At 39.7% G+C, this 19,883-nt stretch overlaps 1 protein-coding gene across 3 annotated transcripts in view; it reads left to right on the top strand.

Moving 5' to 3' along the window:
• Positions 1 to 19,883, top strand: part of LOC137233654 (bromodomain-containing protein DDB_G0280777-like) — a 765,544-nt gene that overhangs the window by 444,581 nt on the left and 301,080 nt on the right. Inside the window, exon 5 of one of the 3 annotated variants that reach the window (XR_010947524.1) lies at positions 10,164 to 11,253. The exons of the other annotated variants lie outside the window; for them this stretch is intronic. The gene's annotated coding sequence lies outside the window, so the exon portion shown is untranslated. Of the gene's footprint in view, positions 1 to 10,163; positions 11,254 to 19,883 lie in introns of those variants that run through there. 3 annotated transcript variants of the gene reach the window in all.

The raw sequence follows: 19,883 nt of genomic DNA, 5'->3' as shown, positions 1-19,883 counted from the left end.
CAGATAAACGGAAGATTCTTTAAAATTTTAAAATTATTTAAAATAAAGCAAAATGATCAAGTAAATAAAAGCACGAATATAAGTAAGCACAACTACTTGTATACATAAAATAGTGAGTATCTATAAGGACGCACATACTTTCAGCTGCTTATCCAGCGCATGTTCTATCAGCGAGCTTACAGTGGTCTTAGCTCAATGATTTGTGGTTCAAATATTACCTTGCTGACCGCTTCGTGGACTTAATGGATTTACAATGTCTCCGCCTGGACTTTATTCTTGTATTGTGTAAATCTCTTTTATATTCATTTATTGAATCACATTTGATATTCTTGTCTGGCCAGACTAAAGTTTGGATGCCATATCCCGATGAAATCATGAACACGCCTCCTAATTAGAAAAATTTCTATCTTGCTAGTGGAATGCATTCTCAGAACATACCTTTTATCCTCCAGCTCACAAAAGCGACAGATTTGTATTTTGGATAGATTTACCTTAATTCCGTGATATGTTGTTGTTGTTGTAGCGATAAGGACACTCCCCGAAAACCACGGGCAGTTTAATCGATACTGACGGTCCTTTGCCGGAGGCAGATCCGGTACGTTCCGATATCAAGCCCGACCATCTCGGGTTTGTTATGACCACACGTGACGTCCCACCCCCTAGATCCATTAGGAGTTCGGGGTCGGTAGAGCCTCGGCTGTTGATAAAACAGGACTCGCCACGGATAGGAGTGGTTTAAAATTGGGTTGGAGAAGCCATATATTGCGCTGGAAACTCCTTGAAAGGGTTGCGCTACACAATCCGTTGAATATGTTTGGTATTTTAGTCGCCTCTTACGACAGGCATACCTACCGCGGGTACATTCAACCCCCCTAACACGCTGGCGCAGTTCTGTGATATCGTAGACTACAATGTCTCATATAGTACCCTGTGAGAATTCATAGGTCCTAAGATTAACGAGTTTGGTTGATACTCCCTTAGCTAAGAGCATAAACAGCATGGCCTGTCTTTGCGCTGGGAACTCAATGTAGTATTGGCTGAACTGCTTTGTTTCCCAGTTATTTACGGTTTCCCTAGTATATGCTTTCGTGAGTCCACAGAAGGGCTCTGCACCATAGAATGTTGCTATCCTTTACAGTGATACCGACATAATTTGCAGAAAGCTCCAAGAAATTATTTGAATAAGTGCCAAGAAAATTCTGAATTGCTCAGCAAGCCATACTGAAAGTATCTCAAGCACAGCATTTTTTTTTTGGAAAAGGGAACTGGAGCTGGATTGTACTCAAGGCATCGGCAGGTAAATTAATCATACCGACTTCTCGCATCAAATTTTTGTTATTTTTATACTCAGTTGAGCAGAGCCCACAGAGTATATTAACTTTGATTGCATAACGGTTGGTTATACAGGTATAAAGGAATCGAGATAGATATAGACTTCTATATATCAAAATCATCAGTATCGAAAAAAAATTCGATTGAGCCATGTCCGTCCGTCCGTCCGTCCGTCCTAGGTTCCGTATGTAGGTTCCTGGGCACTCATCTCAGATCGCTATTTAAAATGAACGATATCGGACAATAACCTATAGAACTAAGGCCCACACCCTTTTAAAATACTCATTAGCACCTTTCATTTGATACCCATATTGTACAAACGCATTCTAGAGCCACCCCTGGTCCACGTTAATGTCGATATCCCGAAAAGGCGTCCACCCATAGAACAAAGGCCCACTCCCTTTTAAAACACTTATTACACTTTTCGTTTGACACCCATATTGTACAAACAAATTCTACAGTCACCCCTGGTCCACGTTTATGGCGATATTTCGAAAAGGCGTCCACGTATAGAACTAAGGCCCACGCCCTCTTAAAGTACTCATTAACACCTTTCATTTGATACCCATATAGTACAAACAAATTCTAGAGTCACCCCTGGTCCACCTTTATGGCGATATCTCGAAAAGACGTCCACCTATAGAACTTATGCCCACTCCCTTTTAAAATTATCATTAACACATTTCATTTGATATCCATATCGTACAAACAAATTCTCGAGTCAGGCCTGGTCCACCTTTATGGCGATATCCCTAAATGGCGTCCATCCATAGAACTATGGCCTACTCTCTCTTAAAATACTCTATAATACCTTCCATTTGATACACATGTCATACAACCACATTCCAGGGTTACCCTAGGTTCATTTTCCTACATGGTAATTTTCCTTATTTTGTCTCCATAGCTCTCAACTGAGTATGTAATGTTCGGTTACACCCGAACTTAGCCTTCCTCACTTGTTTATACTCAGTTGAGCAGAGCTTACAGAGTATATTAAGTTTGATTGGATAACGGTTGGTTGTACATATATAAAGGAATCGAGATAGATATAGACTTCCATATATCAAAATCATCAGTATCGAAAAAAAATCTGATTGAGCCATGTCCGTCCGTCCGTCCGTCCGTCCGTCCGTTAACACGATAACTTGAGTAAATTTTGAGGTATCTTGATGAAATTTGGTATGTAGGTTTCTGAGCACTCATCTCAGATCGCTATTTAAAATGAACGATATTGGACTATAACCACGCCCATTTTTTCGATATCGAAAATTTCGAAAAACCGAAAAAGTGCGATAATTCATTACCAAAGACAGATAAAGCGACGAAACTTGGTATATGAGTTGAATATATGACGTAGAATAGAAAATTAGTAAAATTTTGGACAACGGGCGTGGCACCGCCCACTTTTAAAAGAAGGTAATTTTAAATTTTTTGCAAGCTGTACTTTGTCAGTCGTTGAAGATATCATGATGAAATTTGGCAGGGACGTTACTCCTATTACTATATGTATGCCTAATAAAAATTAGCATAATCGGAGAAGGACCACGCCCACTTTTAAAAACAAATTTTTTTTTAAGTAAAAGTTTAACAAAAAATTTAATATCTTTACAGTATATAAGTAAATTATGTCAACATTCCACTCCAGCAATGATATGGTGCAACAAAATACAAAAATAAAAGAAAATTTCAAAATGGGCGTGGCTCCGCCCTTTTTCATTTAATTTGTCTAGGATACTTTTAACGCCAAAAGTCGAACAAAAATTAACCAATCCTTTTGAAATTTGGTAGGGGCATAGATTTTATGATGTTAACTGTTTTCTGTGAAAGCGGGCAAAATCGGTTGATGCCACGGGCAGTTTTTATACACAGTCGTTTATCTGTCCTTCCGCATGGCCGTTAACATGATAACTTGAGCAAAAATCGACATATCTTTAATGAACTTAGTTCACGTACTTACTTGAAATCACTTTATCGTGGTATGAAAAATGAACGAAATCCGACAATGACCACGCCCACTTTTTCTATATCGAAAATTAGGAAAAATGAAAAAAATGCCATAATTCTATACCAAATACGAAAAAAGGGATGACACATGGTGAGGTAATTGGATTGGTTTATTGACGCGAAATATAACTTTAGAAAAAACTTTATAAAATGGTTGTGACACCTACCATATTAAGTAGAAGAAAATGAAAAAGTTCTGCAGGGCGAAATAAAAAACCCTTAAAATCTTGGCAGGTATTATATATAAATAAATTAGCGGTATCCAACAGATGATGTTCTGGGTCACCCTGGTTAACATTTTGGTCGATATCTGGAAAACGCCTTCACATATACAACTACCACCACTCCCTTTTAAAACTCTCATTAATACCTTTAATTTGATACCCATATCGTACAAACACATTCTAGAGTCACCCCTGGTCCACCTTTATGGCGATATCTCGAAACGGCGTCCACCTGTGGAACTAAGCATCACTCCTTTTAAAAAACTCATTAACACCTTTCTTTTGATACCCATATTGTACAAACAAATTCTAGGGTCACTCCTGGTCCACATTTATGGCGATATCTCAAAACGGCGTCCACCTATGGAACTAAGGATTACTCCCTTTTAAAATACTCATTAACACCTTTCATTTGATACCCATATCGTACAAACGCATTCTAGAGTCACTTCTGGTCCACATTTGTGGCCATATCTCGAAAAGGCGACCACCTATACAACTACCACCACTCCCTTTTAAAACCCTCATTAATACCTTTAATTTGTTACCCATATCGAACAAACAAATTCTAGGGTAACACCTGGTCCACCTTTACGGCGTCCACCTGTGGAACTAAGCATGACTCCCTTTTAAAATACACATTAACACCTTTCTTTTGATACTCATAATGTACAAACAAATCCTAGGGTCACCCCTGGTTCACCTTTATGGCGATATCTCGAAACGGCGTCCACCTATGGACCTAAAGATTACTCCCTTTTAAAATACTCATTAACATCTTTCGTTTGATACCCATATTGTACAAACGCATTCTAGGTTCACACCTGGTCTACCTTTATGGCGATATCTCGAAACGGCGTCCAACTGTGGAACTAAGCATCACTCTCTTTTAAAATACTCATTAACACCTTTCTTTTGATACCCATATTGTACAAACAAATTCTAGGGTCACCCCTGGTCCAGCTTTGTGGCGATATCTCGAAACGGCGTCCACCTATGGAACTAAGGATTACTCCCTTTTAAAATACTCATTAACACGTTTCTTTTGATACCCATATTGTACAAACAAATTCTAGAGTCACCCCTGGTCCACCTTTATGGCGATATCTCGAAATGGCGTCCACCTATGGAACCAAGGATTACTCCATTTTAAAATACTCATTAACACCTTTCTTTTGATACCCATATTGTACAAACAAATTCTAGGGTCACTCCTGGTCCAGCTTTGTGGCGATATCTCGAAACGGCGTCCACCTATGGAACTAAGGATTAGTCCCTTTTAAAAGACTCATTAACACCTTTCATTTGATACCCGTATCGTACAAACGCATTCTAGAGTCACCCTGGTCCACCTTTATGGCGATATCTCGAAAAGGCGACCACCTATACAACTACCACCACTCCCTTTTAAAACCCTCCTTAATACCTTTAATTTGATACCCATATCGTACAAACAAATTCTAGGGTCACACCTGGTCCACCTTTATGGCGATATCTCGAAACGGCGTCCACCTGTGGAACTAAGCAACACTCCCTTTTAAAATACTCATTAACACCTTTCTTTTGATACCCATATTGTACAAACAAATTCTAGAGTCACCCCTGGTCCACCTTTATGGCGATATCTCGAAACGGCGTCCACCTATGGAACTAAGGATTAGTCCCTTTTAAAAGACTCATTAACACCTTTCATTTGATACCCGTATCGTACAAACGCATTCTAGAGTCACCCTGGTCCACCTTTATGGCGATATCTCGAAAAGGCGACCACCTATACAACTACCACCACTCCCTTTTAAAACCCTCCTTAATACCTTTAATTTGATACCCATATCGTACAAACAAATTCTAGGGTCACACCAGGTCCACCTTTATGGCGATATCTCGAAACGGCGTCCACCTGTGGAACTAAGCAACACTCCCTTTTAAAATACTCATTAACACCTTTCTTTTGATACCCATATTGTACAAACCAATTCTAGAGTCACCCCTGGTCCACCTTTATGGCGATATCTCGAAACGGCGTCCACCTATGGAACTAAGGATTAGTCCCTTTTAAAAGACTCATTAACACCTTTCATTTGATACCCGTATCGTACAAACGCATTCTAGAGTCACCCTGGTCCACCTTTATGGCGATATCTCGAAAAGGCGACCACCTATACAACTACCACCACTCCCTTTTAAAACCCTCCCTAATACCTTTAATTTGATACCCATATCGTACAAACAAATTCTAGGGTCACACCTGGTCCACCTTTATGGCGATATCTCGAAACGGCGTCCACCTGTGGAACTAAGCAACACTCCCTTTTAAAATACTCATTAACACCTTTCTTTTGATACCCATATTGTACAAACCAATTCTAGGGTCACCCCTGGTCCACCTTTATGGCGATATCTCAAAACGGCGTCCACCTATGGAACTAAGGATTATCCCTTTTAAAATACTCATTAACACCTTTCTTTTGATACCCATATTGTACAAACAAATTCTAGGGTCACCCCTGGCCCACCTTTATGGCGAAATCTCGAAACAGCTTCCACCTATGGAACTAAGGATTACTCCCTTTTAAAATACTCATTAACACCTTTCATTTGATACCCATATCGTACAAACGCATTCTAGAGTCAACCCTGATCCACCTTTATGGCTATATCCCTAAATGGCGTCCACCTATAGAACTATGGCCCACTCCCTCATAAAATACTCTTTAACACCTTTCATTTGATACCCATATTGTACAAACAAATTCTAGAGTCAACCCTGATCCATCTTTATGGCGATATCCCTAAATGGCGTCCACCTATAGAACTATGGCCCACTCCCTCATAAAATACTCTTTAACACCTTTCATTTGATACCCATATTGTACAAACAAATTCTAGAGTCAAACCTGATCCACCTTTATGGCGATATCCCTAAATGGCGTCCACCTTTAGAAATATGGCCCACTCCCTCAAAAAATATTCTTTAGTGCCTTTCATTTGATAGACATATCATACAAACACATTCCAGGGTTTCCCTCGGTTCATTTTCCTACATGGATATTTTCCCTTATGTTGTCACCATAGCTCTCAACTGAGTATGTAATGTTCGGTTACACCCGAACTTAACCTTCCTTACTTGTTTATCTTGTGTCTTCCTCGAATACAATTTTGTAAGACATATAAATTAATAAATACCTGGTTATTTCAACTCAACTAATTTTTAAAGGAAAATCTATAAGCTTACACTAAGCAAATTACTCAAGTACAAATATTGGAAAACGACTTCAATTTTCGGCCAGCCTGCTAACACATCATTATTATATCGATAGTTATGGTAATTAAATGATATTTTAAGCATCGACTTATTTTGCTTAGTAAGCTGCGTACTTAATTGAGTGTGGCTATAACTAAAGTGCGAAAGTCGTAAGGAAGGCCAAGCTAAAGATTACTGTCTATATATAAATACGTACATATTAGAGGGAGCCAAAACAAATCATAATTTGTACTGTTACCTTACAAAGGCCAGAGAAAAACTTGTTGCTATGTTCTTTCAAAATATACCCAGCCAGCCGTCATGGTGTGGAGGTAGCGTGCTTCACATCCCACACTGAAGATATTTCATTCAACCAGATCACTTTTATTAGACTACTGGCCATAACGAACTACTTAATTAAATTCGAGTAGAAGTGAAAAAGCTTCCAAATAACTGTCTAACAGTCGAAAAACCGCGCGCTCAGGAATCTGAGATATCTTGCTTGCAGTCCTGTTTATTGCAAGAGAAAGTAATGAATCGACCCTTCTTTCTGCTCATCCTGATATCATCTGCATAGAGATTATGGTGGTGTGCACCATCGTTGTAGCACTAGGCATATGCGACTACTTTCGTTACTTCCCAAAAAGAGGCAATTGGACGCCACCCAGATGAATACTTAAACAAAATTGAGTTTTAAAAATTTACCGCTTTTGACATTCTTCGTACCTGGGACTGCGTTTAGCATTAATTGGGGTACGAGTGCGTGATACGTGAGCTACATAGCCAGTCTCATGAAATGTGTCTTCATGTTTGAGAAGTATGTGCCTCACATATGTGCTAACCGTATTCCATCTATCGCTTCGGTAGGTCATGTTATTGATGACACTGCCTGGGCATAAGTCACCAAGTATCTTTCCTTCGCTCGTTAGCTATTCGGCGAAGTGCTCGCATCCGAAAAAGTTGTGGCGTTTATCGTCTAGTCTTTCCTCTGTACAGGCAATTTGGGCTGCAAATTACCATGTTCAATTAGAAATTGGGTCAGATAAAGTGGATCTTTCCGTGTGGTCGCCTTAACCATAGCTTCAGTTGAGCTTCCTAGTCCAGAAGTTTAGATTCCTAGTCCATTTTCCTACGGTGATGTTGTTCCACTTCTCTAGTCAGAGTCGAATCGGTTCATATCGCATCTGTACGGCAACAGCAGCTCTACTCCCTTGCGAGCCCCCATCATATATTGCTTTTCTTCCATCAGCGGGAAAAGATATCGGTATGATTGAAGTAAAAACCAGGACAGCTTCAAATGAGACCGTGTGTAAGTCGAAGTTATTCGTAGCGCATTTCTGCGTTGGACCAAGGCGACATTTATGACGCACCCTAATAATCATGTTTGAATGTATACAAAACATAGATAAAACACTATGCTACTTGAAAATAATAATTCTCTAGTAAAATTTTGCATTTCTTGTTGCATTTAAACTCAAGTTGTAGCTGCTTTTATTTTCATTATATATCCGCAACTATTAGTGCTAATAGCAAAAGTTTGTAAGCCGCTTATCGCTAGGCTTAATAGTTTTGAATGCAGACGTGAAGTTTTACGTTGAAAGCACACAAAATAAGCGGGTCGACTTAGCTGTGTCTTAGATTTGAAATTTGAGGTTTTCAGAATGCATTAATACTTTAACAAAATTTTTAACTTATAAATTTTAAAAACTTGTTAATAATAAAATTATTAAAATAATTTAAACTTCAATATCAAATTTATTTTTCTTAAAATTTTCAAAATGCTAAAAATTCAATTATTTTACTATATTTAATTAATTCAAATCACGTGTCTGAGTGCATATAATTATTTATAGCTCAGTATATTTTCGTGTATTTATATTTATTATTTTTCAATCAACTGTATATAACAGTATTTTAATGCTATATAATAAATACTTAAAAATTTTTGTATTTCGAAATATTTATAAAATTCGCTCCGTATTTATTCACTCATGCGATAATTGTTGCATATTTTTATAGCTGCTGTTTGCATCAGTTTTTGAAGTGGATTCGTTGTATGATATGTGTAATAGTTTAATTTTTTGTAAATTTGTATATATGCAAAGTGATATTTTATACTTATGTATGTACAGATTTTGGTTTGGGGTGTACTGGCGTATGCGCAATATTTCTCTTGCCCTACATCTATTCACTACCAGCATAGTGATGTGTCAAAATTGCTGATGTTCGACACAATGCCCTCCACCTAAATCGTCTCGATCAGAAAAACTTCCCGATTCAAACTATAGTCGCCGATATACATAAATGAACCACTCTTCTTCTCTTTCGTGGTTTCCCAGTTTTTCGTATGCGGTAGATGGCATCGCTGATCTGTTTAACAACTACGTACGGGCCTCCCCACTAAACTGCAACTTTGATGAAAATTGCATTTGGTTATTCTGTCACTCCGCTGTCGTGATGCTCTGCCTAACACACCGAAGGTCCTAAGTTGAATTTCCGGGCAAAGCAATATCAGAAATTAAGAAAAACCATTTTTCAATTAAAAAAAAAATGTCTCCAAGCGGGGTCGCCCCTCAGCAGGGATTTGACAAACACTTCGTGTGTATTTATGTCATAAAAAGCTTCGCAGTGATAATCCATCTGCCTTGGACTACGAGGCATAAAACATGTAATACCAATATGTAGGAAAAATTAAAAAGAAGCACAATGCAAATTGGAAGAGAAGTTTGGTTCTAATCTCTTCAGAGGTATATCGCGCCCTGTATTTATTTATTTTTTGTTACAGTCTGGCATTTCGACTTTCGCGCTTGCCTGTTTCTCGAATCAGTTCATATGATACTGCTTCAGAGAATATGGCTTTTGGATTTGCGTATGCAGCTCGGCTTGTTTAGACATCCCAAATTTGATTTGTGAAGGTTTAGATTTAAGCTCTCTTAATGTTTTCCACAGGTACGTCCGAATTTGCAAGTTAGCCAATCTTTAAATGTTCGCCGCGAACTCTCGCAATGTTTCACCAGTCTTCTGTAAGCGGTTTAGCAGCTCCATTAAGTATATCTGGCCCACTTGACATCAGCCATCAACGCATCGTAGTTATTCCGCTCTTCTTCGCGAATCATGCGTAAGATTTCGGCTGCCAGTCCCTCCAATGCTATGAAAAGTGCAGCGACTTTGTCATCTAAGTTCCAATTAGATCTAGTTGGCAATACAGTTTAGTATGGAACAGTTCATATATTATAAAATCATAGAGGGTCAGTTTCACAAAAAATATTTTCAGAAATACATTATTTTAAAATAAAAACTTGATTTAAATAACAATAGCAAAGAAATATTAATACATTTTTGTTTTCTTTCCATTTCAGGTATGTACGAATCTGAAAATATGAATTTAGTACTCTCAAAAAAATCTATAAAATATCTTATGAATGCAAGGTAAGAATTTACTCTCTGCTGCTATTCTGCAGACATAAATTTGACAAATTCCTTACCATTAATTACATTATTCTTAACTGCAAAAGGTGCAACACACAAATAGAAAAGACCAACCAACTTCAGACTTCGAGCTGAACAGTCAATGTGAGCTTTTGTTTAAAGCTTCAAAGGCACAAAGTCCCGAGCACGTCTTTTGTGAAAGCAATGTGCAAGGTTAATGCTATAGATCATGAAATTTTACTATGTACTTACCCCTCATTCCCTGTATTCACCAGACAACAGTCATTTCAAATTACTCAAAAGACAATTTCTATTTTATTGCTACAACAACACAACGGATGCTTACATAATTGTAAAAAGAAATGCTTCTCATTTTTATTGCTTCAATTGTCTTCGTTTCTTTATTATGATCGGGGTTGTAATGTGAGAAGTTGGAGTGTAGAGTGGGGGGATATGGTAGTGAACTGTTAGTGGTTTTGGGTATTTAAAAATTTTGATATATATAAAGGGTAACTGAGAAAGAACTCTCTTTTCGTGGCCCCAAATAAAGGAACCGAAGAGTTTGCGCAATGGTGCGGAAAAGGGAGAACGTATCATACACTTGTATAGCATTGGTTTTCAATTAAAGGGCGAAGGTCGGGTCTCCTGTTCTCTATGTCAATTCAGAAATAAGTAGACCATTAAGGCTGCCAGAAAGGCACTTTCAAGCGGAAATTGTAGCCGTGAAGAAGACAGCAGAAATTCTAGAGGAAATAAGCGTAGTCTGCAGCTGCGTCAATTTGTACAAACATTCGGGCGGCAGAGTGCCAGATTTCGAGGCAGCATTGAAACTAGGTCCTGAAAAGCTTGTAGTATTTGCCAAAACGACGAATTTATTCTATAAGTCCTTGTACCTAGTTCTGGTTTTTCCGTTTAGTTGTCAGTCAAATTCTGGTAACACTATGGACACATTCAGTCTATGTGAGATCTTCATTGGCCGTATAGTTCAACCTCATTTCTCAGTTTTGGAGAATCCATAATTTAAGCGTAGGTTTTGGTAGTGGTATACTATGGTGGTGTGGGAAATCACGTACGTGATAGTGATGATATGAGCCAAATCAGACAGCAGACCTACGGAAACAGCTCCATAATTCTACGTTTAGGATCGTTTTCGACCCGAATATATTTCATATTGATAAAATTAATTAAATGAAATATTATAAAGTTGATAACTTATTTTCAAACATTTGTATTACTATTAATGCATTTGATGCATACGGTTGTGACTTCGTTTACAGAAATTTTTTTTGCAAATGGCTCATATCAATTCGGTTTTGTTTTCTGAACTAGCTTTTTTTTCAGTCACACAATAGTGACACCGTGCTCGTTTCTTTGGCGGCTCCGGGTACTGTAGTTCTGAGCTACTGGACTGTGGGTCAGCATTATTCATGTCCAGGTTATTCAATCCATTCGGTGTTATTTCTCCTGTACCATGTTTACGAGGGGCCATGTATGGTTTTGCCAAAGCAACCGCAAGGTTTGGTTGAACTGGCGGGTTCATAAGGACCTCACATAGACTGATTGAGTCTGTAGAGTTACCAGAAGTTTGTTTTAACGACCAAGCTGAAAAACCCTATCAAAAACCAGGACCAAGGTAATAAAATAACTCCGTCCTATTGGCAATTATAGAAGCTTCCTAGGATTTAAACCACTTGGTGCTTCTAGATATGACAGCTGTATCACGCCTAATAGCTGGAGTCTTAGCCTGACAAGTGCAGGGTACGAGCACAGAACGTGCTCGAACGTTTCCTCCTCCAACCCGCACTTCCTACATCTGCTATCACTGACCAAGCCTAATTTAAAGGCATGTGACGCCAGAGGCTCCGGGTACTTTAGTTGTGAGCTAATGGACTGTGGGACAGCATTATTCATGTCCAGGTCATTCAATCCATTCGGAGTGATTTCTCCTGTACCATGCTTCTGAGGGGCCATGTATGGTTTTGCCAAAGCAACCGCAAGGTTAGGTTGAACTGGCGGGTTCATAAGGACCTCACATAGCCTGATTGAGTCAGTAGTGTTACCAGAAGTTTGTTTTAACGACGAAGCTGAAAAACCCTATCAAAAACCAGTACCTAGGTTATAAAATAACTCCATCCAATTGGCAAATACTAGAAGCTTCCTAGGATTTAAACCACTTGCTGCTTCTAGATCTGACAGCTGTATCACTCCTAATAGCTGGAGTCTTAGCCTGACAAGTGCAGGCTTCGAGCACAGAACGTGCTCGATCGTTTTCTCCTCCAACCCGCACTTCCTACATCTGCTATCACGGACCAAGCCTAATTTAAAGGCATGTGACGCCAGAAGGCAGTGATGACGCTATACTAATATGGCCATATGTTCAGCCCTCAAGCTGCCCCGAGGCACCGAGCCCGGTTGCAGTTGCTAATTCTATGTCTACAGGTCTACAGGTGGAATGTGCAGAATGGCATACAGTGCAACCGTCGGGGTTGTTTCCAGGGCTCCCGTAATGCTAAGCACCGCAATCCATTCGGAGTGATTTCTCCTGTACCATGCTTCCGAGGGGCCATGTATGGTTTCGCCAAAGCAACCGCAAGGTTAGGTTGAACTGGCGGGTTCATAAGGACCTCACATAGACTGATTGAGTCAGTAGTGTTACCAGAAGTTTGTTTTAACGACCAAGCTGAAAAACCCTATCAAAAACCAGTACCTAGGTTATAAAATAACTCCGTCCAATCGGCAAATACTAGAAGCTTCCTAGGACTTAAACCACTTGCTGCTTCTAGATCTGACAGCTGTATCACTCCTAATAGCTGGAGTCTTAGCCTGACAAGTGCAGGCTTCGAGCACAGAACGTGCTCGATCGTTTCTTCCTCCAACCCGCACTTCCTACATCTGCTATCACTGACCAAGCCTAATTTAAAGGCATGTGACGCCAGAAGGCAGTGATGACGCTATACTACTATGGCCATATGTTCGGCCCTCAAGCTGCCCCGAGGCACCGAGCCCGGTTGCAGTTGCTAATGCTATGTCTACAGGTCTACAGGTGAAATGTGCAGAATGGCATACAGTGCAACCGTCGGGGTTGTTTTCAGGGCTCCCGTAATGCTAAGCACCGATAGTCTGCATACCCCCTCTAATTTTTTGAGGTATGTTGTTTTTTGTGTGGCTTTCCACCAAACAAAAACTCCATAGTATAGAATAGGGCTTACAATCGCTGTAAAACCCAATGAAACAGAGAGGGCGATAAGCCCCACGTACACCCCAGCATTCTTTTATATGCATAGAGTGCCGTTGAGGCCTTCCTCAACCTCTCCTCCACGTTGAGCTTCCACGACAGCTTACTGTCTAGGACGATTCCTAGATATTTTGTGCAAGGTTTCTCCTGGAAGGTCACACCTCCTAACTTAGACCTGTTCCAATTTGGTACCTTGTACTCTTTATGAACAAGACCATATCCGTCTTCTCCGCATTGAATTTCAACCCGACATTAGATACCCAGGTATGAATATCCCGAAGCGTCCGATCCATCAAAGAAATAACCGTTCCACTTACACAATTGTAACGCCATCTGCGTAAGCCGTAAGTTTTACGGCCCTCATTGAATCGCCTGAGAAGTTGGTTGATGACCAGCGTCCACAGCAGAGGTGATAAAGGCGTGGCCCAGTCCACATAAGACTCCTAGAGCATACTCCTTATACTCCAGGGATTTCTCTATGCTAATTACCACCCTATGCAATGCGGTTTCTACCGACTTGCCTTTGGTGTACGCATGCTGTGTTGTGGAGAGCAGGTTCTCATCCACGAAATGATGTTAAGCTAATGGGTCTTTAGTCTTTGGGATAAACGTGACTGATCTTCCCCTCCTTTGATAGGAAAGCTGCACGAGCAGATCTCTAAGAGTGCGGTACACGATTCAGCCTTATGCGCCCATCGAATATTATTTTAAGCCATTCCACGGCCGCCATACTTGAAACTTGTAGCAGGGCCGGGAATATACAGTCTGGGCCCGGCGATTTAAACTTAGAAAAAGTTTTCACTGCCCATTCTATCTTGGTATCGGTCACAAAGCCCGGCACTACTAGCCCCGTGATCGAGTATCAGTGATGTCTGCTGGCTCTTCTAAACCGTCTCCCGATGGGAAATGTGTGCCGAGAAGCACCTCAAAGGCTTCCTCACTATTACGAAACCATTCCCCGTCGTCTTTTTTATTAGTCCCTGGACAATGTTTCGCTAGGACTTTTTTGAACCGTGCTGTTTCGCTGGAGCACTCTATGTCCGTACAGAAACTTTTCCATGAGATTCTCTTCGTCCTGGAAATTTCACGCTTGTAGATTCTCAGTAGATCCCTGTACTCTTCCCGACACGCTTCGCTTTCCGCGGTCTTTGCTAGCCTATACATTTCTTTAACCTGCCTTCTTAGAAGACTCAACTTATTGCTCCAACATGGCGACCTTGCTTTTCCCCTGAATCTTCTTAGAGGGCAAGCTTTGTTATACGCAGTCATAAGCGTCCTTGTTAGGAATTCATTCGATTCTTCCAGTTCCTCCACATTGGCAACCTCTTTGGTTTGTCCCAGTTTTGTTTCTACCTGTTTCTGGAATTTAGTCCAGTTCGTTGACCTAGGGTTTCTAAAGGTTCCCTTTTCTACGCTCTTTAGGGGGATGCTGAAGCTGATATACGCGTGGTCGGAGAAGGATGGTCTATCAAGAACCATCCAATCATACCTTGATATATCACGCTCGGAGCTCAATGTAATATTCAGAACATTGGCCCTGTTGGCTATCTGCAAATTGGTTTGCAGGATGTACCAAAATAGAGATTCACCTCTCTCGTTCGTATCTACTCCTCCCCATGCATTGTGGTGCGCATTTGCATCTGCGCCTATTAACAACCGCCCTTTGCGCCCTGCCTCCTGTACTAGCCTTTTGCACTCCATCGTTGGAACCTCCGCAGCATGGGCCATATAGCCGGACGCCAGGATAAATGCCTGCTTATTCTTTTGCCCAAAGGCCACCACTACGAAGTCCTCAGTAATGTAATTAGGCAGCATATATGAATGCAGCTGTTTACTTATCATTACTACAGCTCGCACCCGTCCTTCCATTTGCGCATAGTAAATGCCAAACCCGCACGGTAAGCCCAGAAACCTTTCCTCGCGATGATAGCCTCGGCTCCTGGATCAGCGGCACGTCAAATGAACCCTCCACGAGGGTTAGAAGGAGTTCGCTCGACGCCACTTTACTGCTTTGGAGGTTTATCTGTAGGATTCGCAGCACCATTGGGCTGCTTGTCCCCTTCCAGCACCTTTGTCGTGACGTCGTCGTCCTCCCCTTGCCCTTTTGGTTTAGAGTATTCGACATCGCCCACCTCTAGTGTGTTAGAATTTTTATCCTTGGGACTTCTTTTCCTGAGCCGCATGTAAATTTTGCCAGTGCCAAATGACATTCTTCCAAGCTGCGTGTACAAAATATCCTCCGCCTGCTTGTTTACTTGGAAGATGTAAAACTGACCTTCCTCGGTAGGCCGAGATACAGTAAGTACCTTCCAATCCTGTGTCGGTATATTAGGATTCTGGTTGTGCAAAAGTCGCAGTGTATCCTCCGACTTCATCAGGCATGGTATCCGTACCTTAACTTTTGGTACTGTGGGGATTTGTGCTTTATACATCAAGTCAAATCGCGCGTTCGTGCTTTTCCTTTGGAGGTTTGGAACCACTTCCTCCAGCCACCGCAAGCTCGCGATGTCGTCGCACGCTATCATCTTCACACTATTACTCTAGAAAGTAGGCTTGTCACCTTCGGCCCAACGTTGCTTCTTCATTCTGCCATTCGACGCTTCTTCTCCCTCGTACCGGTTGCAGAAGCGAGGTTTTCTCGCAGCAAACCTTTTGAACTGCCTTCGACCTACTTCTACCGCTTCACGGGCCCATTCCAAGCGCTCGATCTCCACTTCTGTTGGGTCGACCACGGCTCCCAAGCGTTGTACAATTCTTAGTGCTGCACGGTACTGCGAGAGAGCTCTTTTATTTCCTTTGCTCCGTACACTTCTCCACTCTTCTACTCCGTTTTCATTTGTGTGCTTCTCCAACACGGAGTTCATTGAATCAGTACTAATCTCGCTCCTCGAATCCGACGCATCGCTTAATTCGTATTTGTCGTCCTTGGATTGCGACTCAGTCCTCCTCTTTACATCGTCCTTATTACAATCAGCTATTGAGTTGTTCATCTTGGTCGTATGACCACCTGCCCGACAAGGCGGGCTCAGCGGTCCAGTATTATATACGGGGAAAGAACCGTCCGCCACAGTAGCGTCCCTTACTGTTGTAAGGCCATAAATACTTCCCGAGGTATCGGGAAGGATCAGTTCGAATACAGCCGAATTTATCCCCTGGCTGTAAATCATCCAATATACACGGTCCGCATAACACCCTGGATTAGAAGGACGGGTTAAAATATTTTAAGTCGACTCTTTTTTTGGGCATCCACCCAATCCTTATTTATACTCATCCAAATTATTAAGGCATTTAAGGCCGAAATATCGACTATATTGGAAAACACAGCCATTGGCCAACCATTAGTTTTTCTTTTACAGCTGTAAGTGGCTAGCATTTTGTCAACGGTATCAACGCCGCCTTTAGTTTTTTTGTAGTACTCGATTACTTCCGGCAATTTTTTAGGTAGATTTCCCATATTGATAGTGTGATGCATTGTGCTCTCTACAAAAGTGCATTCGTTCGTCTTTTCGTTCAACATAGGAAACTAACGTAGTATTCTGCGTGAAAGCGAAGTTAGATGTATAAACGTTTGTTCCTCCGCATTGTTCCTACCATTCTAAATTTTTTTCAAGGAGTTTCTGGCCAAGCCCAAATGAGATAAAAAAATTGTCAATTGTACCATTGTGAACTTTCAATCCAGTTACAAAGTCCAGTACAATGCACTGCCTTGATTCCTCTCCGGCTTATATCCTGGCAGTTTGCCGAAGTATGGTTGCATGTTCCATACATAGCAAAATTTTGAACATGCTAGTATCCAAAACTTGATGCCATACCTTTCCGGCTTGCTCGGCATATACTGACGAAAACTGCATCTTCCATGGAATCCTAAAAGCTGCTCACTGATGGTAACACATTCGCTGGGATTATAATACATTGGCAGCAACTCCACCAATTTGTCCCAAGGGTTACGAATTGGCGTAAATTTGTCATTGTTGTCAGAATGGTTTCGACGGGAAGTTCGGTCATCAAACCGTATGAATCTTGTAATTTGGGAAATGGAAATTATAGATCGAACTACAGGTCTTCCATAGGTTGGACAAAAAAGGTTGATGTGAAAATAACAGAAAATAGGAATTGATTTCTTCGTGGTCTTGACAAAATAGATGTTTTCCATAAGCGTTCGTATTTTTCAAAATTATGTTTTCAATTCAAGTTGAAAAAAAAAGCAAAAATGCATCTTTGATTGAATCCACACGAGCACTGGCGTATCTTGTTACTCCGGGTCGCAAGTTCAAAACGTTGCAATTTCTTCCTCTTCCAGCTTTGTACAAGTATACACATTTAGTTTGGAAAATAGACATAAATACGTTACCTTCATTTGGGGGTATTGTACTCCAAGATGTTCCATCTTTCGATATCAGCAAATCATCAGATTCCACTTGTGACATATCCTCACTGTCGCTTTCAGAGAACTCGGTCAGTCCAACACTGAGATTACCTTCTTCAGGGTCATACTCTGTATCACTTTGACTAAATACCTCATCATTATCGCTTTGATCGTTGTCACTATTTAGAAAACTCGCAATTTGTTCCGCAGTAAGACGCAACATTTTTATTTATATTTTTATACAGCCTTTTCGAAATTTCACAGTTTTATCAATTGGCATTGAATGTTAGCTGTTCATAGAATCATCTGATTTCATTACAGTTACCAACAGTTGCTAAAAATTAGTCTTCAATTGGGAAATTTCGTAAAAATAGTAGTCTTTATTCAATGCAGAATATAATGGTACGCAAATTTAGTACGGGGTCGAAAATGACCCGAGGCGTAGAATTATGGAGTATTTTTCTCAGAGCCACACCATTATGACTATCAATTTTCGACCCGAAAATGGAAATTGTAAAGAAGATGAAACAGTAGGGGAAGAGGAAAACAGCGATATAATAGCAATTTCGATAATTATATAGATGACTACCAAGATGTTTATAGATAAATAATCGATAAATTATCGAAAATGTATCTATTTGCTATCACAAAATTATCTATTTGTTATCGCAGTGCCAATAACTTATTATCGGTATGCAATAGATAATTTTTCGATTTGTTTTCAAAAATTTATCTAATTTTTATCAAAAATGTATTGATTATTTATCGGAAACCAGTTAATTGTTATCGATATGTTTACAAAAATTATTCATTTCTTATCGAAACGTTTTTGACTATCTATCGAAAACTAATGATTTCATAATAAAGTTATCGTTTTTATCAAAAATTAATCGATTTGTTTTCGAAAAGTCATCGATATATTTCATATATATATAGAAAAAATATCGATATGTTGTCAAAAAGTTATCGATTTGTTTTTGTTATCGAATATTCTATATATCTTTAGAAAAAATATCGATATATTGTCAAAAGGTTATCGATTTGTTTTTGCAAATGTTAATTTTGTTGTAATAGTCCATTTGTTTTCAAAAAGTTATCTAATTTTTATCAAAAATTTATTGATAATTTATCGAAAACCAGTTAATGCTTATCGATACGATTACAAAAATTATCGAAAATTTATCGATTTATTATCGATTATTATTTATTTTTTTTTTTTTATAATTTCAACCTTTGTGCGAGCTCTGGTTAAATAAAACAAGTAAGGACGGGACTGTCTTCAGTTGTGCCGAAGACTTCATACCTTTCATGAATGGGGCTGAACAATAATCTTAACCCGTTCGTAATCTGCAAATAACGCGCTGTATAAGATAAGAAATATTTAGTGAATAGATGTACATACCTAAACGATTTTAAGATAAATATAAGAAAATGGCAAAAAACCCCCTTATCTGAACGATCGGTTGTACGGGATATATATTACATATAACTTCGATCGAAATGATTTCTACAGGAAATCTTCTATGATATATTAGAATACATATCACCAAGTTTCGCGTTTTTGTATTGGAAACTAAGGGAGAAATGGCCAAAAATCTTTCTATCTGAACGATCGATTGTATGGGATAGGTATATACTATATACATATAGCTCCGATCAAAGTAATTTTTTCAGGAAATCTTCTATGATATATTAAAATATATATCACGGAGTTTGACGTTTATACCTTCTAAATTAAGGGAGAAATGGCCAAAAATCTTTCTATCTGAACCATCGATTGTATGGGATATAACTATATATAGCTCCGATCAAAGTGATTTTTCAGGATATCTTCTATGATATATTAGAATTATATTACCTAGTTTCACGTTTATAATTCCTAAATTGCGGCTGGAATGACCAAAATCGTCTTATCTGAACGATCGGTTGTATGGGAGATATATTTTTTTGTGGTCCGATCCTACCGGATCCGACAAATGTCTAATATAATACCAAAATACATCCTTGTGCCAAATTTCATTGAGATATCTCAAAATTTGAGGGACTAGT

Source organism: Eurosta solidaginis, chromosome 5 (assembly GCF_040869045.1).
Source record: "Eurosta solidaginis isolate ZX-2024a chromosome 5, ASM4086904v1, whole genome shotgun sequence".
Taxonomy (NCBI): domain Eukaryota; kingdom Metazoa; phylum Arthropoda; class Insecta; order Diptera; family Tephritidae; genus Eurosta; species Eurosta solidaginis.
The sequence above is the reverse complement of the archived record's forward strand: the minus strand, read 5'-3'. Positions and strand labels throughout refer to the sequence as shown.